General features: G+C 34.9%; 1 pseudogene; it reads right to left on the minus strand.

Annotated features, from left to right (window-relative positions):
* Nucleotides 1–13,976: 13,976 nt before the first annotated feature.
* On the minus strand, nucleotides 13,977–23,911 carry LOC110201175 (small ubiquitin-related modifier 2 pseudogene; annotated as a pseudogene).
* Nucleotides 23,912–27,344: the final 3,433 nt, after the last annotated feature.

Genomic DNA, 27,344 nt, shown 5'->3' on the forward strand with positions numbered 1-27,344 from the left:
AAGGCAGAGAAATGGACAATACTGTTTCTCCCTTTCTCTTTTCTCAGTGCTTCAGATCATTTTTTTCTTTCATATAAACACAGAGCTGGACAATGTCTTGGTCACCATGTAGTCCAAAAACCTTCTTTTACAGATGAAGAAACTGAGTCACAAAGAGTTTAGGTTTATAATCATTTATCTGAAGAAATTCCATCAACACTTTCCCCAGAGCAGCAGGCACCATGAAGTTAAAGGGGGATGGTTTGGGCTGAGGGAGAGGATAGATAGACACATATAATGAATAACACAATACAATTTCTAGCAAAAACTTTCAGAAGGGAGAGACTGAAACAGTAGTCAGAATAGAAGAAAAAGAGAAACTTTTTTTCTTTTTCTTTTTCTTTATTTTAATAGTGAACTTGGTTGTAGGGAAATGGCTACTCTACTTTGGTACCAGAAGACCTGGTTAGAATCTTCCAGTTACTCTGTGTCTGACCTGTTTTATTCTTTTTGTTCTGTGAAAAACCTGGTTCACAAGAACATGAATAATAAGCAACTGTGGTATAAGAACTAAGAAGTAAGGATATCCATTTTTTTTTTTTACCCCAAGCTCTTTACCTTCATAGTACCTCATGATCTGAGATGAAATGCTGGGGAAGTGGAATCAGGAAAATAATTGTGTAATGGGTCAAACAGGCAAGTACTCCCCTACTCACACATGCAGACATGCAGTCAATTGGATTCTCAGAAATTTTCAGTGTGCAACATGTGTTCTAATTCAGTGCTTAAGTCTTTACATTTTAGGATGCCTACTAGTAGGGATTACTGTCCATATTTTTTTTCCAACTCTCCCTTTCCCATTGTATCAGGAAATTGCTCTTGTTCGTATTATTTATATACTTTATGCACAAGCACATGCACATACATGTGTGTGTATTATTATAAAAAATCAGAACAACTTTGTTTCATCTCATACTATGAAAATGTACAAGGACACAAAAGGTATTAATAGCTAATATTGGAAGGTTTGTGCAAAGACAGGAATACTAATGCATTATTGGTGGATTTATTCATTAATATAGCTAATTAAGAAAGCAATTTTGAATGTAGCAAATAAAGGGAGGCAAGGAAGGGAACAGGCATTTCTATATTGTCTACTTTGTTCCAGTCACCGTGGAAAGAGGTTTTAACAAATATTACCTTATTGGAACCTCATTTGAGAAAATAAAGTAGCTAAAATTTCCATGCTTTGATCCAGAGAGTTTATTGCCAGAAATATAACTGAATGATGCTATTGATTTTTAAAAAGCTTCCACATGCACCAGCATATTTATGGTTATACTTTTTTGTGCTAGAAAAGCACTTCAGTTTTGAAATGACTAGCTCAATCATGATATATCAATAAATGGAATGTTTATTTCATAAAATGAATGTGACAAAGTCAGAGAATCATGGGAAAACTTTTCTGATCTACCATAGAGGAAGCAGAGCAAGGAAAACTGTATACATATTGGCAAACAGAATAACAAAATGAAATTGAATTATATGTAATTATAAGGATTTAGCATTAAAGCAGAGAACTGGGCAGATAGCAATGCTCCTCCCTAGTTTCTCTGGAGATATTAGTGATGCGTAATTTTGCCCAGGGGCAGCTAGGTGATGGCATGGATAAATTTGTAGAGTGTGGAATAAAGAAGACTGGAATTCAAATCCTGCCTCAGACATTTACTAGTTGTGTGACCTTGGGCAAGTGAATTAACCCTGTTTGCCTCAGTTTCCTCATCTGTAAAATGAGCCAGAGAAGGAACTGGCAAACCACTCCAGTATCTCTGCCAAGAAAACCCTAACAAGGGTTCATGAGGAGTCAGAAACAATTGAAATTACTAAAATAAGAGAACATGAAATGTTGCCTAAGCTATCAGACACATTTGATGTGTTGGTTGGTTTTCCTTAATTGTCCTTCCACCCACCTGTGTTAAAAGGAATGCCCTCTTTCAAAGGGGAGAACATATTCAGAAGTAACCATAATCTGAAAACAAAAAGAATCAATAATACTTAAAGAAAAAACAATTCCTATGTCTTCAATACTGAATGAAAACATTAAACCATATTACTTCTCTGTGTACATATTATATTCACCAAATGAAATATAAGTGTCTTGTTCATTTCACTTGTATCTTTTTAACCATCACAACTAGCAGTTCCTTGTTGATAGTATGTCTTCCATAAAATTTTGTTAAGTTGACTTGAATAAATCAAATATTTCAAGATATCCATGAATCCTTCCTAATGGCATTGATCTTTGTATTAATGTCTTTATTATGTGCATTCTTTTTTGCTTACTAAAGAAAACCTTCCTGCTTTATGCCAAGCTTTTAAAGGAAAAAAAAGTTTTAAAGAAAAAGAAAATAGATCCTAAAGAATGTCTTAACCACCAACTGCTCAGAACACAAGTCATCCACCTGACAAGTAGCTGCCTGACTTTAAATACTGATTTTGCTCTGGGATGAGATCCAGTTAATATAAAATCATTCCTTTTTTTTTCAGGAGTTGGCCCACTAACTAGAATTATTTCTCCATGTTTTTATTTTTCTGTTTTGCACATGAGAGAAAACTTTGTTTTTAAAAAGCCTCATATGTAAATTTTGTTAAAATTCATAAGATTTAAGAACTCTCTTAAGCAAGCTTCTTCAATATACTTGTGAAAACAATAGCTCACATTTATATAGCACTCTAAGTTTTATAAAGTACTTTTATCACAGCAGCACTGCAAAGGAGATAGTATGTCTATTATCTCCACTCTCTTTCTCTCTCCCCTTTTCTTTCTTCCCAGAAGTAAAAAACAAAAAAAAAAAAAAAAAAAACCTTAAGAACAATAAACCACACAATACAACCTTCTTATTTTTCAAGTAAGTAAACTGAGGCTTAGAAAGATTGAGTAATTTTAATCTTTCTATAACCAATAAGAGTCAGAGCCAGGACTTACACCCAGATTTCCTGACTCCATTACCAGTGCCCTTTCTTCTGTAATATACTATAACTATGCCTCTGTTACTTTTAATAAAACTTCTGTAATTCTACCATGTGGCTGGGAAATGAGAAAGGTGGGAAAAGGTTTAAGGGGTGAGTATTTTATTGGGATAAAGGGCAGATGCCTTTATGACAGGTCACATATTAATCAACATCTTTCTTGCTTTTAAATTATGTTATTTTTATTTTTCTAAAATTAGAAAGACACCATTAAGCTGAAAGTTGCTTGCTGTTGACTGATGTTTGGTCAAGACCTCAGAGTCATTCAATGTGAGAGTTAGGAATGACTATATCATGCCACCCATACATGAAATAAATTCCCACTGTAACCTAACCACCAAGTGGTAAGCCATGGAGCTTCTCCTTGAAGACCTCCAAGGAGATAGAATCCTCTACTTCTTAAGGTAATCCATCCACTTTCAGACAGTTTCTAATTATTAGGATGTTTTATTTATTTTTTTTCCCTGCCATCCAGCCTAAATGGGCCTCTTTGCAACTTCTATCTTTTGCCCCTAGTTTTGTCCTCTGGGGTCTAAACAGAATAGATATAATACCTCCTCCATGTGATAATGCTCCAGTACTTCATGGTAGCTATCATGTCTCCTCTGAGTCCAGGTAAAATATTCCCAGCCAACCTTTATGTGACATAGAGTTCAGGCATCTCATAATGGAGGTTGTCCTCTGGACATTCTACAACTTTTTAGTATCCTTTTTTATATAGTGCTCACTGGAACAGAGTATAATACTCCAGATGGGTTCTGACAGTGACATAGTACAACAGATCTATTATTCTCTATTTCTGGAAGTTCCTTGTCTCTTTTTGTATTTTTTTTATATTTTTTAACATATGTTTTTAAAATTTTGGGTTACAAATATTCTCCCTTCTCTCCGTCCTCACCCACCCTCATTGAAAAGGCAAGCATCTCAGTACAGGTTACAGATGTGGGAGTCATGTAAAACTCTTCCATAGTAGTCCTGTTGTGAAAAACTAAGTATATTTCCCTTCATCCCATCCTACCCCCCATTTATTCTGTTCTCTCTTTTGACCCTTTCCCTCCTCAGAAGTGTTTGTTTTTGATTATCTTTTCCCCAATCTGTCCTCCCCTCTATCATCCCCTGCTCTCTTGTCCCCTTTCCCCCTTATTTTCCTGTAGGGTATGACAGATTTCCATATTCCGTTGTGTATGTTATTCCCTCCTTTAGCCAAATCCTATGAGAATAAGATTGATTCATTCCCTCTCACCTTCCCCCATTTCCCCTCCACTATAAAAGCCTTTTCTTCTCTGTTTCATGTGAGATAATTTACCCCATTCTACTTCTCCCTTTTTCCTCCCATTATAATCTTCTCTCACCCCTTAATTTTATTTTCCAGATATCACCCCTTCATCTTTAAGTCCCCCTGTGTTCTCTATCTATCTATCTATCCATATATACATATAATTTTTCCTTCCCACTACCCTAATACTGACAAAGGACTCATGGGTTACAAATATCATCTTTCACTGCAGGAATGTAAGCAGTTCAATCTTAAAATTCTCTTACGATTTCTCTTTCCTGTTTACTTCTTCCATGTTCCACTTGAGTCCTGTATTTGAAAGTCAAATTTTATATTCAGTTTTGGTCTTTTCCTCAGGAATGTTTGAAAGTCCCCTATTTCATTGAATGACCAGTTTTTACCCTGAAGGATTATACTCAGTTTAGCTGGGTAGGTGATTCTTGGTTGTAATCCTATCTCCTTTGCCCTCTGGAATATTATACTTCATGCCCTCTGGACCCTCAATGTAGAAGCTGTTAAATCTTGTGTTATCCTGATTGTGTTTCCACAATACTTAAATTGTTTCTTTCTGGCTGCTTGCAATATTTGCTCCTTGACCTGGGAATTCTGGAATTTGGTGACAATATTCCTAGAAGTTTTCTTTTGGGGATCTCTTTCAGGAGGAATTTGGTGGATTCTTTCAATTTCTATTTTGCCCACTGGTTCTAAAATATCAGGGCAGTTTTCCTTGATAATTTCTTGAAAGAATGTCTAGGCTTTTTTTTGATCATGGCTTTCAGATAGTCCAATAATTTTTAAATTCTCTCTCCTGGATCTATTTTTCCAGATCAGTTGTTTTTCAAATGAAATATTTCACATTCTCTTCTACTTTTTCATTCTTTTTGATTAGTGTTACAGTGCCTTGATTTCTCAAATTGTCACTAGCTTCCGATTTCTCCATTCTAATTTTTAAGGAGGTATTTTCTTCAGTAAGCTTTTGGACTTCCTTTTCCATTTGGCCAATTTTGGTTTTTCAGGCATTTTTCTCCTCATTGGCTTTTTGGATCTCTTTTGCCATTTAGGTTAGGCTATTTTTTAAGGTTTATTTTTCTCATTTTTTTGGTTCTCCTTTAGAATCACTCTCAGTTTTTCCTCTATTTCTCTTACTTGCTTCTCAAAATCCTTTTTGAGCTCTTCCATGGCCTGAGACCAATGCATACTTTTCTTGAAGGCTCTGGATGTAAGATCTTTGGCTTTGTTGTCTTCTGTTTGTATGTTTTGATCTTCTTTGTCATCAAAGTAAAATAATATAGACTGACTCTTTTTGCGATGCTTACTTATGATCCCAGCCAATTACTTGAGTTTTAAATTCTTTCTTAAGGTAGGAGTCTGTTTCCAGTGTGGCGAATATACTGTCCCAAGCTTCAGGGGTTTTGTGTGGCTGTTTTCAGAGTTACTTTTATGGACCTGTAAATTTTCAGTTCTTCCAAGGTGGTATGATCAAGGGCAAGGTGTTTACTCCTTTCCTGGCCTGTGCTCTGGTGTATGGGTGATCAAAAGCACTCTTTTCTGTCTTGGAACTGTGAGAATTTCCTCTCCACAGCCACTTCAAGCTCCACCTTGCCGGTGGTGGTCCTCCCTCCAGGACCACCACTCAGAACTGTGACCCAGATCCAAGCACGAGCAAAGCAAGAGGATCCTGCACCAGCAGAGAGATCCCTGCAATCCCCGTCTGAGCAGCCACTTGATTCCCCTTCAGTCTGTGGGCTGGAAGCTTAGGAGGCAGCCACAGCCCCAGTGCCAAACTCGAAAACTGGAACTGAGACCACCTTGCTTCTCTCTCTCACCACAGACACAGACTTTTCCCACTGACCTTCTAAGTTGTCTTTGGTGTTAGTGGGTTGGGCAGTCAGTAAAACACTACAGCTGCCCCTGATTCAGTCCTTTGAGGCCTGCTCCAGGTTTGCTGCGGCCTGCACACCCATGCTGAACTGCTCTCTTCTCCTGACTGGCACAATATACCTTTCTGATCAACCATCCAGGCTGTCTTTGGCTGTAAATTTGTTTCACTCTGTCTTTTTGTGGGTTCTGTTGCTTTAGAATTTGTTTAGAGCCATTTTCATAGGTATTTGGAAGGATTTGGGGGAGATCTCAAGCAAGTCACTGCTTTTACTCTGCCATCTTGGCACTGAAGTTCCTTGTCTCTTAAGGCAGTCTAGGATCACATTTGCTTTTTGATTATTATACCATACCACTTCTTCAAATTTTATTTGGAGCCCATTAAACCCCTATGTCTTTTTCAGAACAATTTCTGTCCAGAAATGCTTTCTTCATTCTGTAATTGTGAAGATGTTTTTTTGTACCCAAGAAATAGAGCTTTATTTATTCCTATTGAATCTCATGTTGTTAGATTCAAACCAATATTTTGACATGTCAAAATTCCTTTGGATCCTGACTGTGAACCTCCATCTCTTGGAGATTATACAGAATAATACATGTCCAACTCCATCAGTTATTTCTCTGGGGATGGATAGCATTTTTCATCATAAGTCCTTCAGCGCTGTCTTGCATCATCATATTGCTGAGAATAGCTAAGTTATTCACAGTTGATCACCTTACAATATTGCCATCACAGTGTATAATTTTCTCCTGGTTCTACTCATTTCACCTTGTATCAGTTCAAGTAAGTCTTTCTGGGTTTTTCTGAAAGCATCTAGCTCATCCACAATAGTATTACATGACAATCATATATCACAACTTCTTCAGCCATTCCCCAATTGATGGGCATCCCCACCCTGAAAAATACTGAATGAAAAGAAAAACTATTTTTATGAGATATCAATGAAGTGACAATGATAAAGAAAATAAATGAGAAACAACAAATATGAAAAAGGAGGAAGAAAAAAGGGAATAGGGGAGATATTGAAGTGAGGAATGGACCAATACAATAATTCTAGAAACATTTATTAGGTGCTTTTTAATTATAAGGTATCAGGTATTTAGAAACATTTGTATGTATTTTTTTTCACCCTCTGGCTCAAACTAGCTGAGTGTTCATGGGCAACTTTCTTAATTTCTTAATGGCCAAAGGCAATTAGATGAAACTATAAATTACTTAAAATTCTTATTAATAGATTGAGTTTACACTGATGTTTTCTTGTACAGATCACAAATTAAATCATGCATTCGGACACCCTAAAATAGAGATAGCGTCCTTGTACGTACCGAAGTAAAAATATTTTTGCTTTCAACTTGTTTGCAATCTAGTTGAGGGAAGAAATAAACATACATGCACTTAAACAACAATACCAGAATGAGGGTGGTAAGAGCTTAAAGTGTATACAGAAGATAAATGTTCCAGATAAATGAGAAGTCTCTTTAGGCCTAGATAATCAAAGAGAGTAGTAGGAAGCAACTGTCTCTTGTGAGATGGGTAAATGGGTAGATTTAAAGGAAGAGGATGACATTCTTAGCTAGAATAGTGTTAATAGGTAAGGAAAACTTGGAGAGCGATGGTGACTATTAGAATAAAAGAAAGGCAAGTGCAATAAGGGGAAAGGATTGGGGAAAATAGAACAAAGGACTCATCTTTCTTTGATCTGTTTCCTTGGTTGCTAGACATTGTATGGAGCAGTATCTCTCTCTCTCTCTCTCTCTCTCTCCTCTCTCTCTCTCTCTCTCTTTCTCTCTCTCTCTCTCTCTCTCACACACACACACACACACACACACACACATATACACACAGAGGGGAAAGAGAGAGAGAGAGAAGAGAGAGAGAGAGAGAGAGAGAGAGAGAGAGAGAGAGAGAGAGGAAGTTTTTATGTGAATAGACCGGAAGCAACTAATTATTAATATGGGAATTATTTTAACACTAACTTTCTATGTACATTTGCATAATCCATCAATTAAAGAAAAGTAATAATTAACTTGAAATTAGTAGAAAAGGTAAATATGATAGTGCATAGTGACAGTAGTTTCAACCTAATCTGTTTTAATAAGCTTTTAATGTGGAAAACGGGGAAATGAAGAAAGATGAAGATATTGACCTTGATCATTGCATTTCATGAAAAAAATAGATGATTTAAGATAATTATCTCTCTAAGGAGTCAAAATAGGGTTAAGAGACTTTACACAGGGTCACAGAGCTAGTAAGTTTTTGAGACCAGATTTGAACTCAGGAAGATGAGTCTTCCTGACACCAGGCCGGACACTCTATCCATTGCACCACCTAGCTGCCCGCAAAATGGACCTTGATTATTGCCATTTCCTGAAGTATGATATAAAATAATTATCTCCCCAAGGAGGCAAAACTACCTTGGCCAAAAAACACAATAGGTCCTTGTCAAGTAGATGGATATGGCAGCCATGGGAAACACCAGTTTCAAACATAAACTTTTTAAAAATTGCAAAGGAGTTCTCAAACTGCACTATAAATTGTCATCAACATTAAGTAATACTACTTAAAAATAGAAAAGTATATTAGTGAAACATTAGATACACAATATTCAGGAGCAAAAATAGTAATATAATATCCAATAAATGAAAATCTTGCAAACACTAGGGTAGGGAAACACCATTCAACAAAAACATTCTAGGAAAACTTGAAAGATGTCTGGCAAAAATTTGTTCAGATCAAAATCTCACAACACATAGGACAATAAGCTCCAAATATATACATGTAATTTGTTTTTGAATCACCTTACAAAAATTTAAATAAACAAGGGAGAGAGCTCAACAATTTTACTATGAATCAAACACTGTAATAAGCACCAAAGAAGAAAATGTTTGTTTGTTCAGAAATGTCCAGTTCTTTGTGACCCTATGGACCATAACACTCCAGGCATTTCTATTCTCCATTATCTCTTGAAGTCTGTCCAAGTTCATGTTCCTTGTTTCCATGACAAAATCTCTCCCTCTCATCCTCTGCTGTCACCTTTTCCTTTGGCCATCAATATTTCCCAACTTAAATATTATCTTTTCATTATGTGACCAAAATATTTAAACTTAAGCTTCAATATTTGACCTTCCAGTGAAAAGCCTGAATTAATTCATTAAGTATTGATGCATTTGGCCACTTTGCTGTCCAAGTGGCTCTCAAAAGTCTTCTCCAGCATAATGACACAAAAGTGTCAATTCTTAGTACTAAGTTTTCTTCATAAGCCAAAACTCACAGCCATACATTGCCACTAGAAAACAAAACAAAACAAAACAAACAAAACAATGGCTTTGCTGTTACAGATATTTGTTGGCAAGGCAATGTCTCTGCTTTTTAGTATGATGTCCAGATTTCCCATAACTTTCTTCCATGTTACAAAAATCTTTTTAATTTCATGGCTATAGTACTATCTGCAATGATCTTTGAGTCCTCAAAGTTAACTCTAATGCTTTCATTTCTTCTCCCTCTATGAACCAGTTGCCAAGATCTTAGCAATTTTTTAAATGATAAGTTTCAGCCAGCTTTTACACTCTCCTCTTCCATTCTCATCAAGAGACTTCTTAATTCTTCTTCACTTTCTGGTATCAGAGTAGCATTATTTGTATATCTGAGATGGTTGATATTTTTCCTGGCAACCTTAATTCTGACTTTTGATGCATTTAACCTAGTATTTCACATGATGATGTCTGCATGTAAGTTATAGAACTAAGGAGACAATATATAGCCTCCTCATGCTCCTTTTTCAACCTTTAATCAATCAGTTGTTCCCTGTTCTGTTCTAACTTGCTTCATGGCCCATATACATTTCTTTTGGAGATAAGTAAAACAATATGATATTCCCATCTTTTTATGGACTTGCCACACATTGTAGTCCACACAGTCAAAGGCTTTAGTGCAGCCAATGAAGCAGAAGTATATTTTTTTCTTTTTTCTTTTTCCTGAAATTCCCTTACTTTCTCCATAAGCCAACCAACCTTTGCAATTTGGTCTCTAGTTTCTGTGCCTTTTCCAAAACCAGAGTGCTCCTCTAGTAATTCTCAATTCACATATTGTGAAATGTAGCTTGCAGAATCTTAAACATAACCTTGATGGCATGTGAAATTAGCACAATTGTTCAGTAATTTGAACATTTCTTGGCATCACCTATTTTAGGATTGGGACATAAAATAATCTTTTCTAATCCAATAGCTACTGTTGAGTTTTCCAAATCTTCCAGCATATGGAGTATATCACTTTATCAGCATTATCTTGAGGATTTTAGAAAGCTTAGTTGGAATTATATCACCTCCACTAGCCTTATTATTAGCTTTGCTTCCTAAGGTCTACTTTATTTCATTCTTCAACATGTGTAACTCTAGATCAGTAATCAACCCACTGCAGTTATCAGTGATATTAAAATCTTTCTTTCATGGTCCTTTTGTGCATTCTTGTTATTTCTTCTTAACTTCTACTGCTTCTTTTAAATATCTATTGTAATTATGGACAGGAGAAGAATTCATGATTAGACAGGGGACAGAGACAGTTATGGGAGATAAAATAAAAATTTTCACTATGTAAGTTTGAAAAGGTTTTATTTGTAAAATCACTAGAGTTAAATAAGAGAGGAAATTTTTAATTGGGAAAATATTTTGTAGTGTTTCTTTCATTAAAAAATCTCATGTGCAAGATATATAAAGAAGTAGATCAAAATATAACAGTGACAGCCATTTCTGAAAAGATAAGTGCTCAAGATATAAGTACAATCATTTTTTTTTTTGGCTAGGCAATGGGGTTAAGTGTCTTGCCCAGGGTCACACAGGTAGTAAGTGTTATGTGTCTGAGGCCAGATTTGAACTCAGGTCCTCCTGAATCCAGGGCCGGTGCTCTATCCACTGCGTCACCTAGCTGCCCCATGGACAATCACTTTCGAAGGGAATAAATTCAAGTTATCTACAAACATATAAAAAAAGTTCCATTACTAGTAATTAAACAAATGCTTATTAAAATATTTCTGAGTTTGTGTAGCAATCTGCCAGTTTGGTAAAGAGGGAAAAAATGGCAGTTGTTGGAATGACTATAGCAATACAGACATAGTAATACATTTCTGGTGAAGTTTTGGATTGTCCAGACATTGTAGAAATCAATTTAAAACTTCATACCCCAAATCACTAAACTCTACCTTGCATATTCTTCGACTCAAAAATACCACAGCTAGAGCCATGTCTCAAAGAGACTAAGGAAAGATAAGACCCAAATGTGTAAAAAAAAATTTATAACATTTTTTGTTGTTGTTGTGGAAAATAAATGGAAACAAAAGGGCTACACACCATTTGCAGAATGACTGAACAAATTATGGCCTATATGATTGTGGTCTATAAAATGGAAGAATATTCCGTTGTAATAGAAGATGAAAATGATGGCATCAGAGAAACACAAGAAGACTTGCATAAGCTGATATAGAGTAAAACAATCATAACCAGAAGAATAATTTAATAAGTAACAACATTATAAAGAAAAAATTTTAAAAGACTTAAAAATTCAATTCAATGGCCAACAATTATTCCAGGAAATGATGAAGTATTCTACCTACCTCCTGACAGAGATGTGGTAATCTCAAGGTAAAGAATGAGACTTACCTTTCTGAGTACAAAAAAAAATGAGTTTTATATTACTTGAATATGCTCTTTCCTTTTGAGAATTATGGTGTGAAGAATTTAGGTGAAAGAGAACAATTAGTAATAGTATTATCAAAGAAAGGAAAGAAAAGAAAAATAAATGCACCAATGTTACCAAATGTAAATTCATAAGGAAAAAAAAATAAACAGGCATTATCTAAAGTAGTAGGTTGAATTTATCATACATAGACAGATACATACAATATATATGCTTATATGTGTGTGTACATATATATATGCAGAGATATGTATGTATAAAATTCAAGGTATATTTAATAGAGATTTGTGGCTTAACATACACTTTATCTGTTCTAGATTGTATTGGAAATACTCTTTATTTAGTTTTTACTAAATTCATAAAATGTGTGTTCTAAAACACAATGGATAAAAGACTATTAATAATGTGAACATATTTTATATTTATAATGAAGCATGGAAGATCACAATTCCAGGTATAATTAATACAATAACATAAAATGTTATTATTATAAAATATTGAAAAGGGCTAGAAATGAAAATAAGCCCTCTGAAAGTTTGGTGTGAGACTTGACTGAACCATATCATCATCCCAAAGGATGATAGACAAAAAATGGCATAATTGACATAGACAATAGACATAGATAAAATTGACCAGAAGAAAACAGGTAGATGAAAAGTAGAATAAATTTTCATCCCCATAATAATTTATTTTCACTGCTGATGACAGAACTACCACCTTAAAATTCGAGTATCACAGGAATGTCCTAGCTGAGGAAATACAATTGACATTTAAGAATACAAAAATTATGAACACCAATAGGACCACACCAACATTTTCACTGAAGAAATGGGTGCTGCGACCAACATAATTTTTAAAGAATTTTCTTATCCTTTTTAAAAGGTCACTTAAAAAATGGCAAAAAAAAATGTGAGCCAAAAATATTGAAAGAATAGTAATAACTAATTACTCATATATCGTATTCTTACTTTTAATCTGAGCATGACCTACACATGTATTATTTTATAATTGATGAAAATATAAGAAGGCAATAGGCAAATTTTTAAAAATTAGTCTTCCCAATCTTTAGAATCACATAATCGACTGAATGGAACAGAGAATATACAATTTTCTAGTTCAAATTTCTTTATTACTTTTTAATTTGATTTTTAATAAAATTAATTTTTAAAAGCATTTGATTTTTTTTTAAAACAAAAGAAAGTTGGGAATAGTCTCCTCTAACAGGAGACTCTGCAAATGTTAGGATCATACAGGATTCATGAAGGCAACAATGTAAATAAATTTGTTCAACAACCATCTATTGATGTCAAGTGAAGCATGAAAGAAAAAGATGAATGCTTGTCAAAGTTGTTCATTACTATCATGATGAATGCTTAGCACAAATTCCAAGTGGAAAGATTATTCTCCAACATGGTGAGGTCCACTTTGCCTTAGCTTATTTACTTGATTCATTTTCCCTGGTCATATTGCTACAAATATCACTTCTAATACTATGAAATAATTTTGGAATGAGTGGACTTTTTTTTATTTTAAATAAGTTTATTTAAACAAGATCTTTGAATGGAAGGGAAAAGGATCTAGGATCAATTTCTTTATTTTAATGTATCCCCACTGAAAGATAACTATTATCCTATATTTAAAGACTGCATTAAACGAAGTTATAAAATTGTGCTTGGTTTAGCAATGACTAAAGAAAAGCATTAAAACTATCCAATCTAATAAGGAATGCAAGGATTTTTTTTTGGGGGGGTGCAGGTCCTGTTATTGTGAAACAATGAGAGTAAAATAACATGCTGGTTTATTAAGATGAAATTTGAATGAACATGCTACTAATTGAGAATAGGGATATTTTAACTGAACCAGTTTGATTTTCCCTTCTCCATCTCTATTTAATGTTGATCAAAATATACCATCAGCCTTTTAGTTGCTTTTAATTGTATTATGCCTGTGCATATATACCAATTACTTTATGTACAATAATGGAAAGGGGTAAAGGAATCAAAGAAGTGAGAAAACTATATTGCAGTAGTCAGACTGTAGATGAACCAAATCTTGGTTTTCCAGTTGAGAATATATTGTTTTCTTGGGAGCAAAGTTCTGCAGTAAAAGTTGGAGATTCTCTTTTTAGTAAACACCTTCTATTTGCTTTTGGAATATATCAATTATATCTTCATCCTTCATTTCCAAGTGTGCAGGTGTAATTATGTTATTGATTGATCCACTAAATTGGAAATCTGATCTGTCTCATTGACATGTTTTGTCATTCACAATAGACTTTCACTACTTTACTAAGTGGTGTATGTCTCTTAATCTTAAACTGCACCACTAAACCATCTTGTCCTGCCACCTTCAAATTAATGTGGTCATTATTTTCAGTCTTGATTCCTTCCTTAGACTTCTCACTGAGGGTCTCCTCAGCTGTTCCTTCACAAAAGAGGCACCAGGATGGTCCTCACCAAGGGAATGGAGAGAGAAACAGCAGCAGGAGGTGCACGAAAAGGAGGAAGAAGAAGAGGAGGAGGAAGGGGAGGAGAAGGAAGATAGTGGGAATGTTTTTGAAAAAAAAATTCTACTTTTTTTGAAAACCATCTAATTCTTTTAGAAAAAAGTAATAATTGTGCATTTAAATAGATGATACTTAACATGTTAATCATTTGATTGAGAAATCATTTAATTGAGACACTGGAAATGATAGAAATGAAGGGAGAGGTAGAATGAGGAAATTTTTCTCACATAAAAGAGGCACATAAGAAAGATGGTTTTATAATGGGTGGGAAATGGTAGGCAGAGACAGTACTTGAACTTTATTCTCATTGGAATTTGTTCAAAGAAGGAAGACTATATATATATACTCAATTAAGTATAATGATCTATCTTACCCTACAGGCAAATAAGAGGGGGAAAGCATATGAAAAATGGGAATGGTTGATAAAAGGGAGAACAAATAGAGAAAGTCAATGGTCAGAAACAAAACTGACTTTTGAGGGGGAATGAGATAAAAAGAGAAAGACAGAGAAACAGAAGAAAATTGGATACAGGAACATGCACATTTAGTAATCACAAATGTGAATGTGAATGGGATGAACTCTACCAGAAAACAGAAAGAGATAGGAGAATGGATTGAAAATCAGAAGGCAACAGTATGTTGATTATAAGAAACACACTTGAAACAGAGAAACACACAGAGAGATAAAATAAGGTCCTGGAGCAGAATCTATTATGCTTCAGACAAAGTTAAAAAAAAGCAAGACTAACAATCATGATTTCAGACACAGCAAAAGCAAAAACAGACCTAATTAAAGAGATAATCAGGGAAACTACCTTTTGCTAAAACATACTATAGATGATGAAATAATATCAAATCTGCTTACAAAATTTTTTGTAATAAAAGCCCCATTTCTCCAATATATAGGTAACTTAATCAAAATTATAAGAATAATAGCTATTCTCCAATTGATAAATGATTAAATAATATGAGCAGGCAATTTTCATAGGAATAAATGAAAGCTATCTATAATTATAAAAATGTTCTAAATCATTAATGATTAGAGAATTACAAATTAAAACAACTCTGACATCAACTCACACTTATCAAAAATGACAGATTTTGGAGAGGATGAGGGAAGATAGGTACACTAATTTGTTGTTGTTGGCATTGTGAATTGGTCCAATCACAGCGGAAAACAATTTGTAACTGTACCCAAAGGGCTATAAAGCTATGTGTACTCTTTGACCCAGCAATACCATTACCAAAAACACCATGTACCCCAAAGAGATCAAAAGAAAAGGAACTGTATGTACAACAAGCTGCTTTTTTGTGATGGCAAAGAATTGGAAATTGAGAGGATGCTCTTTAGTTGAAGAATAGCTGAACAAGCTGCAACATATCATTGTGGTGGAATACTATTGTAGTATAAGAAATGACAAAGTGGGTGGTTTCAGAAAAATAAAAACAAAACAAAACAAACATGCAAATACTTATATAAAATGATGCAAAATGAAATGACTAGAATCAGGAAATCCCTTTTTTAAAATTACAGCAATAATATAAAGATGATCCTCAATGAGAGACTGAGTTAGTCTGATAAGCAAAATGATCCAAGACAATTACTTCCAAAGGGCTCATGAGGGGAAAAAAATGTCATTGACCTTTAGAGAGAGAATTAAAAAACTGTGAGTGCAAATTGAAGCATAATTTTCTCATTTTAATTTTCTTGTTTTTTTTCTGTAATGTGGTAAGAAAGCATGTTTTGTAAGATTTCAGATTTTTAATAAATGTATTATTTGCCTTCTTATTGGGTGTTGAAGAGTTGGTGAGGAGGGAGAAATGTTGAAACTCCAAAAAATAATGTTAAGAATAAATTAAAAAAATAATAAAAATGCCAGGACCTTACCTTATTTTTTTTGAAGACACATATAGTAGGTGGCACAGTGTGCAAATCTGACTTCAAACACTTATTTTTTGTGTGACCCTGGTTAATTCACTAAAACTACTGTTTGCTTCAGTTTCCATAGCTGTAAAATGAGGAAATGATACCTATGTTCCAGTGTTATTGTGAGGATCAAATGAGTTATTACTTGTAAAAAACACTTAGTGCAGTTCCTGGTATGTAGTAGAAACTATAAAATTGTTTATTCCCTTCCCTTAATAGTCATAAAATATTTATATGAAGACAAAGTAGTATTGTTTGTAAAGGGGAAACAGTGGAAGGAAGCAACATTTTCTCAAGTTCCATTGCTTTTTGGCATAGCATTTTAAAATTTATATTTAAAATACTAAGGAAGATGGAGCTAAGATGGAAGAGAAAGGGCAGGTCCCTGAAAATACTTTCAAAGAATGCTTCAAAACAAATTCTGAAGGTGTAGAATCCACAAAAGGTCAGGGTACAACAGTTTCCAGACCAAGACAACTTAGAAGCTCAACAGAATAATTCTATTGCACTGCGGTGAGAGTGGAGCACATTTCAGCATAGGCTATATTCTAGCAAACCAAGTAGCTGACATTGGGGGTGACTGAAGCAGTGTCACAGTGGCAACTTCTGGGCCTCTCATCCTATAGACAGTAAGGGGATCAGACAATTGGTCAGAATGAAATTACAGAAGTCCCTTTGCTTGCAGGGGGAGAGTGACAGGTCTCTGTTGCATTGCCCATACTCAGATCTGGGTTGCAATTTGGGTCTGAGTCCAGGGTGAGTAAGAACAGTAATACACTAGAACTTGTGTCAAAAGGGAAGCTGGAATAGAGTTCAAAGTTCCAGGGTGTAAAATAGTACTTGTGATCACTCAAGGACAAGAGCACAGGCCAGGAGGGTAGTAAATACACCTATTCCTAGATCAAAGCACTTTGAAAGAACTGAAAACTTACAAATACCCAGAATTTTCTTTAAAAAAGCTGCCTAAAACACCTAAAGCTTGAGAAAGTGCTCCCTCTAATCCAGAAGTAGAGTGGCACTTTAGCATAGAATTAAAAGTCAAGAAATTGGCTGGAAAAATAAGCAAAAGCCAGAAAAAGATTCTGATTATCAAAAATTACTACAGTTACAGGAAAGATCAAAACAAAAACTCAGAGTACTACAGTCAAAGCTGCTACTTCCAAACTCTCAAAGACAAGTATGAATTAGCCCTATGCCATAGAAGAACACAACACGAATTTTCAAAATCAGGTAAGAGAGGTAGAGAAAAATTGGGAACAGAAATGAGAGTGGTGCAAGAAAACCATGTGAATTAAAGAGTCCACAAGTTTATAAAGGAGGCAAAAAAAAAATACCAGAAAAATAACACTTTGAAAAATAGACTAGGCCAAATGATGAGAGGCACAAAACTCCACCAAAGAAAAAATGCCTTGAAAAGCAGAACTGGCCAAATGATTTTAAAAAAGAGATATACAAACATTCATCAAAGAGAAGAACTCTTTAAAAAGTAGAATTGTCTCAGTAAAGAAAATAATAGCTAAAAGGTAAAATTGGGCAAGTGGAAACTAATGGTTTTTTTTCTATGAGACATCAAAAAACAATCAAACAAAATCAAAAGAATGAAAAAAAATATGAAATCTCATTGGAAAATAAAACTGATCTAGAAAATAGATTCAGGACAGATAATTCTAGAATTATTGGACTTTCTGAAAGCCATGATCAAAAAAGTGCCTACATATCATCTTTCAAGAATTTATCAAGGAAAACTGTCTTGAAATCTAGAACCAGAGGGTAAAAGAAAAAATGAAAGAATCCTAAAAGACATCCCAAAATGAAAACTCCTAGGAATTTTATAGCCAAATTCCACAGATTCCAGGTAAAAAAAAAATACAAGCAGTCAAAAAGAAACAATTCAAATACTGTGGAGCCACACTCAGGATAACACAAGACTTATTAGTCTCTACATAAAGGATTGGACAGCTTGGAATATGATATTGTTAGAGAGAAAAAGAACTATGATTATAACCAAGAATCACCTACCCAGAAAAACTGAGTTTAATCTTTCAGTGGGAACTATATATATTCAATGAAGTAGAGGACTTTTAAGCATTTCTTATTAAAAGACAAGAGCTGAATAGGAAATTTGACAGTTAATACAAGACTCAAAAGAAGCATAAACAAAGTAAAGAAAAATCAGAAGTATTTAAATAAGGTTAAACTGTTTACATTCTTACATGGGAAAATGACACTTGTAAGTCCCAAAATCTTTCTCATTAAAGGAGTACACATAGACAAAAGGCATGGGTGTGTGATGAAGGTTATTGGATAATTATCCAAAAAAATAAAATTTAGGGGTTAGAGAGAGGAATGCACTAGGAAAAGGGGAAAGGGAGAAGTAGAATGGGGCAAATCATCTGACAGAAAAAACATGAAAGCATGTTTATAGTGGATGTGAAGATGGAGGAAGTCAGGGGAGGAGGCAAATGTGTGAGCCTTATTCTCATCAGAATTGGCTCAAAGAGGAAATAACATACATACTCAATTAGTTATGGAAATCTATCTTGCCATAAAGAAAAGTTGGAGGGTGGGGGATCTGATAGAAAGGAAAACAGCTTGGGGGGAAGAGTCAGAAACAAACCACTTTTGAGAATTGACAGGGTGGGGAGAGAGAGAGAGAGAGAAGAGAGAGAGAGAGAGAGAGAGAGAGAGAGAGAGTAGAATAAACAAGGGGAAATAAGGAAATACATAGTAAACATTACAGTGAAAAAAAATTGTGGTGAATTTCTCTGACAAAGACCTCTTTTTTCAAATATATAGAGAAGTGAATTAAATTTGTAACAGTTTTCAGAGGAAGCAATCAAAGGTATTTATTGTCATATTAAAGAAATGCTGTAAATCACTATTGATCAGAGAAATGCAACATTTTTTTGGGGGGTGAGGCAGTTGGGGTTAAGTCACTTGCCCAGGGTCACATAGCTAGTAAATGTTAAGTGTTTAGTCTGAGACTGAATTTGAACTCAAGTGCTCCTGAATCCAGGGCCGGTGCTCTGTCCACTGCACCATCTAGCTGCCCCAAGAAATGCAAATTAAAACAACTCTGAGGTACCACCCTAGGTCTATCAGATAATGTAATATGACAGAAAAGGAAAATGAAAAATATTGGATGGGATGTGGTAAAATTGAGACACTAATGTGCTGTTGGTGAAGTCATATACTGATTCAACCATTCTGGAGTGTGTGAGAAATGATTCATGTGGACCTCCACCTTATTTCAGTAAGAATTATTCAGTTCAGTATACTTTCATAAATGGTAATGATTATTAGCAATTTAAAAAAAATTAAGCATGATGTGATTTTGGGTCACATTTTAATTAACTTTTTTGTTTTTAGTTTTCAACATTCACTTCCACAAGATTTTGAGTCCCAAATGTTCTCCCTCTCTCCTCTTCCCCCTTCCCAAGATGGTGTACATTCTGAATACCCTTTCCCCTAATCTGCCCTCCTTTCTATCACCCACCCCTCTCTTATTCCCTTCCCCTTCTATTTTCCTGTAAGGCAAGATAGATTTCATTACCTCATTGTCTGTGTATCTTATTTCACTGTTGCATATGAAAATATATATTTTTTAACATTTGTTTTTAAAACTTTGGGTAGGTGATTCTTGGATGTAATCCTAGCTCCTTTGATCTCTGGAATATCATATTCCAAGCTTTCTGTTTTCTTAATGTAAAAGCTGCTAAATCTTGTGTTATTCTGATTGTGGTTTCACAATATTTAATTTTTTTCTTTCTGGCTGCTTGCAGTATTTGCTCCTTGACCTGGAAACTCTGGAATTTGGCTGCACTATTCCTAGGAATTTTCCTTTGAGGATCTCTTTCAGGAGGTGATTGGTGGATTCTTTCAATTTCAAATTTATCCTCTGGTTCTAGAATATGAAAGCAGTTTTCCTTGATAATTTCTTAACAGTTGATGTCTAGGCTCCTTTTTTGATCTTGCCTTTCATGTACTCCAATAATTTTTAAATTGTCTCTCCTGGATCTATTTTCCAGGTCAGTTGCTTTTCCAGGGAGATATTTCACACTGTCTTGTATTTTTCATTCTTTTGATTTTGTTTTATAATTTCTTGATTTCTCATAGAGTGCTTTTATTAGCTTTAGCTCATTAGTTAATTAGTTAGTTTTTATTTGCTCCTTTCTAATTTTTAGGGAAGTATTTTCTTCAGTGAGCTTTTGGATTTCCTTTTCCATTTTGCCAATTCTGTCTTTTAAGGCATTCTTCTCCTCCTTGGATTTTTTTGGACCTCTTTTGCCATTTGGGTTAGGCTATTTTTTAAGGTGTTATTTTCTTCAGTATTTTTTGGGGCCTCCTTTAGCAAGCTGTTGACTTGTTTTTCATGATTTTCTTGCTTCACTCTCATTTCCTTCCCCAATTTTTCCTCTAATTCTCTTACTTGCTTCTCAAAATTGTTTTGAGTTCTTCTAGGACCTGGGACCAATTCATATTTTTTCTTGGAGGCTTTGGATGTAGGAGCTTTGCCTTTGTTGTCTTCTGGTTGTATGTTTTGATCTCCTTTGTTACAAAAGTAAGATTCTATAGTCTGAGTTTTTTTTGTGTGTTCATGATCCCAGCCAATTACTTGAGTTTTAAACTCTTGGTTTAGGTAGGGGTCTGCTTCCAGGATGGAAGATGTACTGTCCCAAACTTCAGGGGTTTTGTGCAGCTGTTTTCAGAGATAATTCTAGGAACCTATAAACTTTAAATTCTTCCAAGGTTATATGATCAAAGGAGAAGTGTTTCCTCCTTTCCTGGCCTGTGCTCTGTTTTATAAGTGATTACAAGCACTCTTTTCTCCCTTTGAACCATGAGGAAGATTCCCCCTCCACCTCTGTCACAAGCTCCACCACTCCAGCACTCCTTCTCACCCTAGGACCTCCACCCAGGACTGTGACTTAGATGCAAGCACAGGCACAGACAATAGAATCCTGCCTCAGCACCAGCAAAAAGATCCCTGAAACCCCTTTCTGATCAGCCATTCAGTCCCCACTCAGTCTGTGGGTCAAGAATTCTAGAAGTAGCCATAGCCCTGGGGATACACCAAGACTGGGTCTGGACTGTCCTCTCTCACCCAGGTCCAACAGACCTTTGCTACCGACCTTCTAAGTTATTTTTGGCACCTGTGTGTTGAGAGTTCCGGAAATCAGTACAGCTCCCCTCTATTCAGTCACCTGAGGCCTGCTCCAGTTTTGCTGTGCTCCTCTCCCACTCCAGTGCAACAGATTTTTCCCATTAACCATCCAGTTTGTCTTGGGCCAGAAGTTTGTTTCATGCTGTCTTTTTGTAGGTTTCACTGCTCTAGAATTTTTTTGGAGTCATTTTTGACAGGTATTTGATGGGGTTTAAGGGAGATATGAAGCAAGTCACTGCTTTTACTCTGCCATCTTGAATCCACCCCCATTAGCAATTTTTAGTGACATACTCATCTAACAATATATGGTTAGTCAGTCATCTAACAATAAGGACAGGAACAAACATGTGTTAATACATATTTTCCATAAATCATAAAGTGATAATTAGATAAGATATGTTCTTATAGTAGGCTTTTATAGCAGGCCTCAAACTTTAATCCAATGTTCACCACTTGTTTCCCAATTTTGAAGCTCAAAAATGTGCAACTATAAGAATGCTGACAAAGATATCTCCATTCTATTTTCCACAGATTCCATGTCCAAGCTTCATTATGGGTAGGGAACTTAGGAGTAATATGGAAAGTCTCCCAATTAGTTATTGTACCTCCAGACCACCATCTTGTCCAACATGAGCAGGTGACCATTTTGTGATCACTTAGTGACCAGGAATGGCTACTGTCTTGTTCATCTTATGACCACTTCATTAGAGATGACTCTTACTTTGCCCATTTTTTTTACTAGCCACACTGACACATTATTTCTGACTCTCCTAGAGAATAGAAATCAAGGTTTACCAAGCAATAAAATTTTGTAATTTACCATGCCCTTCCCTCCCCATATTGGGTTATCAAACCCTATTAAAGTAAGGCCCTGGAGAAAGGAGGTATCTCAGATCATGAAGAAAATCTGAGGCCCATTTCATCAGAGGAAGCCATGCATCCTTTAATTAAATACTATTGGCTTGGAGCTCTGCCAGTACTGGTTTTTCCTGAAGACTGAACAATTTGGGACTCAACAAAAGCAATTTGGGACTATGCCCAAAGGACTATCAGACAATGCATACCCTTTGACAAAATAATGCCACTATACCCCAAAGAGATAAAAATGGAACCATATGTACAAAAAAGTATTTGTAGAAGCTCTTTTAGTGGTGGCAAAAAAAAAATGGACATTAAGCAAATGGCCATTAATTGGAAGATGGCTGAACAAGTTGTTGTATACTATTGTGATAGAATAATATTGTGCTACTGGAATGATGAGGAAGATCCTCCCAGAAAAAGGAAAAAAAAAACCCTTGAAAGACTTACATGAAATGATGAAAAATGAAATGAAGAGAACCATGAGAATATTGTATACAGTTGCAACAATATTGTATGACAATCAACTCTGGATGACTTAGCTGTTCTCAACAATGCAATGATACAAGACAGTTCTGAAAACTTATGATGAATGATGTTATCCACCTCCAGAGAAACAACTGATAGAGTCTGAATGTAGATTGAAGAATGTTTTTTATTTGCTTTATTGTTCTTGGTTTTTTTTTTTGGGGGGGGAGTCTGTGTTTTCTTTCACAACATGACTAACATGGAAATATGTTTTGTATGACTGCATATTTATAACCTATGTCAAATTTCTTGCCTTCTCAATGGAGTAAAGAGAGGGGAGGGGGAGAGTTTGGAACTCAAATATTAAAAAAAAATGTTAAATTTTTACATGTAATTGGGAAAATTAAAATATTAAAATGAAATAGTAATGTATTTTGAAAAATACTAAAAAGATGGGGCAGCTAGATGGCACAGTGGATAGAATCAGGAGGACCTGAGTTCAAATGCAGCCTCAGACATATAACACTTACTAGCTGTGTGACTCTGGACAAGTCACTTAATCCTAATTGCCTTAAAAAATACTAAAAATGTACTAATGAAAGCAACTTTTATTAACATATTCAACATCATTTGTCTTAATTCCAATAAGACATTTATGAAAAGAAACATGTAGGTGTGTTTTTCCACCTATTCAAGTTCATGAACCCTTGAAATGTATTGAAGAAGAGATCCATGAATCCTAGGTTAATAACCTCTGGTTTAGTATATCCGTGATGAAGGTATGAAAGGAGTACAAGTAGGCTTTTGTAAACAATATTCCACAACAGACTATATTTTTATCACATAAATGATTGAATGAGGTAAGAAATAGAAGATCTAGGTTGTTGACTCCCTTTTGTTTGGTATGCAAATGGTTTCATAACCTCTTTTCCTCCCTTTCCAGTCTTTGTAGACATTATTCCCCACCATCTATTCTTTGGACTTTGTTATTCCAGTGCTGCTGGCCTCCTTTCTGTTCCTCAAAAGATATTCCATTTACCAACTCCATGCATTTTCACTGGCTGTCCCATGAGCTGGGAATTCTCTTCCTCCTCATCTTTATCTCTCCCCCTCCTTGGCTTTCCTGTATTCCCCATTACCCAGCTAATGTCACATCTTCTACTGCAAACCTTTACTCATTCCTCCTTAATAATATTCATGCCTTTGCCCTGAAGAAAATTTCTAATTTATCCTGTATAAGTCTTAAACATATATGATTGTGTTTATGTTTCTTTGTCTCTTTCTCTCTTTATCTCTGTGCCTCTCTCCTCTCTGTCTCTGCATTTCTTTTTCTTTCTGTGTGTCTGCACATCTGTTTCTCTCTGTTTCTCTCTCTCTCTCTCTCTCTCTCTCTCTCTCTCTCTCTCTCTCTCTCTCTCTCTCTCTCTCTCTCTCTCTCATCTCTCTCATACATCCAGAACTCAGAAGAGTGTATTGTGTAACATAAGCACTTAATAAATGCTTATTCTTTAACTTAAAAAAAAGTTTTATCACTAGAGTGAAATTCTGCTTTAAAGTCTCTCCTCCAACAATATATCTCTCATGACAAAATCACACGTAATAAAATTTTAGATTTCACTTCTCTCCCTCATGGGTAACTTCAGTTGGCTGATCACTACTCCACCTCCTATTAGCTCATTATCTTAATTCATTCTCATCCAGGATTCTAAGATAATCAAGGATTATGTTTTGATATATCATCATTAATTACCAGGATGACAACATTTCATTAAGTAAAAAAGGAACTTAGTCTCCACTCAAGTTTAATAGATGTCATTTGTTAGGAAAACTAAGGAAACCTTTTTTCCAACATATTTTTACTCATCTCTTTCTGTAGTATCATATCACATACATAATCTTCTAAGCTAAATACAACATCAAGATCATTGTCTATATAATTAGTTAATAATGCTATAAAAAATAAAACAAAGACATAAATAGTTGTTTACTATGTGTCAACTTTGAAAAAGCTCGCCACCAGAGCCATCTTTAAACATCACTAGCTAATGTTAGCTTCCATTGTATAAATAAAATCCCACCACTTGATTCTCTCAGCCTTGCAGCAAAGTTTCTCAGTAATTCTCTCAATATTTTTCCAAGATAAGAATAAAAGAGGCCTTTAGAAAATAAGTTTTATTTGTCCTTTATCTCTCTATCTCATTCAGTCTTTCAGCAACCATGACAAGTTACTTTCTAGAAAAATAGCAAACTGGCCAATCTCTCAAGAATTTATTTTTTAAAAAAAAATAAACAGTCACATAGTCCTTGTACCTGGAGCTATAAAAGATGTTGTGCAATCTCTACCTGTATTATAATCTTCTAAAAAGATTTTTATATATCAAATTAAGTTGAATAGTATAAACCAAAACATATCACCCTTTAACATCATCACCTCTAGCACCACCAAAACCATTATTATCATTAACAAACATTTAATAACCACTAGGCACTGTACTGCCCACTGGGAATACAAAGAAAGTCAAAAACATATATACGTATGAACACATAATAAAATAAGTAAATCAATGTCAATGTCATTAATCATCAACATGGTCAAACAATTTGCACTTATGACAAAATAAAAGATAATTATTTGATAATTAATAAAATATTTAGGAAAAACAAACATTCCCAAATATACCCCCATGTGAGGTAGGTTTTTAGGGTTGATAATGCAATATATACCCTATATGACAGGATGAGATTTCCTCTCTCCCTTGAAAAATGAGAATACTAAACTAAGAATCAGGATGAGTTGAGTTCAAATCCTTCCTCACATACTTAGTAATTACATAAGTATGGGTAAATTATATAATGTATCATGTCCTCTCTTTCCTCAGTTACAAATTAGGGATCTGAGGGAATTAGAGAGTTAGGAGTGATGGGGAGCTAAATTTACAAAGGAACATTATGTTAGTAATCTTGCTAAAAGATGAGTTATTTAAGCAGAAAATATATTCATATCTTGATGATTTAGGTCATCTGCTTGAAAGCATGAGGCTTGATCAGATCAATTTTTGGAAGTCCATTTAGTTCCAGTCTATTATTGACCAGTCATTTTGTATTTTTAACTAGTTCTTGTGTTTTTATAGACAAACCTCTAAAGGATAATGTACTTGTGATGAGCTAGACTAGTTCAAGAAAAGCCTTTTTTCAGCTTTAAGATGTCTCCAAAGCTCATTCTCCATCAGCATAGCCTTTGAGATCCCAAGGTCATGTTCTCTCTGTGATGAGGTAGTACTTCAATGGAGGCTTTTGTGTACTGCATTTTGAGGAAATTGCTCTCACAATTATTTCTAATGTGGAACTTAATGTATCAAGATGTCTGAGAATAAAAAAAAATACCTCATATTTCTTCCTTTCAACTACAGAAATGTATTCTCTTTCCTAACATTCTTTTGAGTGACAGGGAAAATTCCACATAATGGAACTGTAAATTTGAATGAAAGAATCCACTTTCAAAATTACAGTAAGCAGCAGGCTGTGTTCTTTGTCTCCTAAAAGGTTCAAAATTGTGCTTAATTGCTTTGTTCTCACTTTAAAGGAACACGAAGTTCATAAATAATAATCTCAAGTGGCATCTTCCAAGTGCTCGAAGTCTCTCTTGATATTTTGCTTTAATACAGATATAGGTCTGATGGGGGCAGATCACTCCCAATGATTTTTAAATAATCTAAAATATTCTGTGTGGCTTAAAACAAATGTGACAGTTCATCTATTATGTCTGACTTATAAGAAAAAAGAATATTTTCCAGAAGTATTTCCCTGAGGCTGTGAACCACCCGATACCCAAATGAGTTCAAAAGTATCCTTTTGTCACCTCACAGTATATATGTGATCAAATCAACCAACAAACCAATCAAAACAAAGGAAACTGAAACAAAATCACATTAGGGACAAATTAAGGCATTTATTGACAGCCTGTATGCTTATTGAGTAGCCCCACCTTTCTGGATTCTGAGCATATTTTGAAGCAATTTAGGTGAAGAGGCTCATGTTTATTTGCTGCCATAAATTCCATTTATTTAAAATTGGGGTTAGAGTACATATAGAGTATGGGTTGGCTGTATCCACACTTAGTATGTGTACCATGTGTACCATGATAAGGATGGTATTATATTTGAACTTACATTCTTGTTGATATTCTACACCCAAACAAACAAGGTGGTCTCACAAGGCCCTTTCATTACTCTTTTCCTAAATCTGTCTTTTTCTAATATCTTCTCTTTTATTACACCTATTTTTATATAAGTCTATCCCCCCGCTAAACTCTAAACTCATAGAAAACAGTGTTGGTTGTTTATGCATACATTTCTGTCCATCCAGAGCTAATCACATAATAAGCACTTCATGCATGTTAACATTCAGTAAGTCTCATCCATCATAAAATTTTGCCTTTTTCCCCCCCTACACTTTGAACACATCTGGGAGCTTTTAGAAACTGTTAAGTTATTAATCAGAATAGGTGCAAGTTCAGAGAGCACATCAATTCAGTTCTATAAATCAAGCTATTTCCCTATTCTACATGAC

Source organism: Phascolarctos cinereus, unplaced genomic scaffold, assembly GCF_003287225.1.
Source record: "Phascolarctos cinereus isolate Bilbo 61053 unplaced genomic scaffold, phaCin_HiC Scaffold_4;HRSCAF=312, whole genome shotgun sequence".
Classification (NCBI taxonomy): Eukaryota; Metazoa; Chordata; class Mammalia; order Diprotodontia; family Phascolarctidae; genus Phascolarctos; species Phascolarctos cinereus.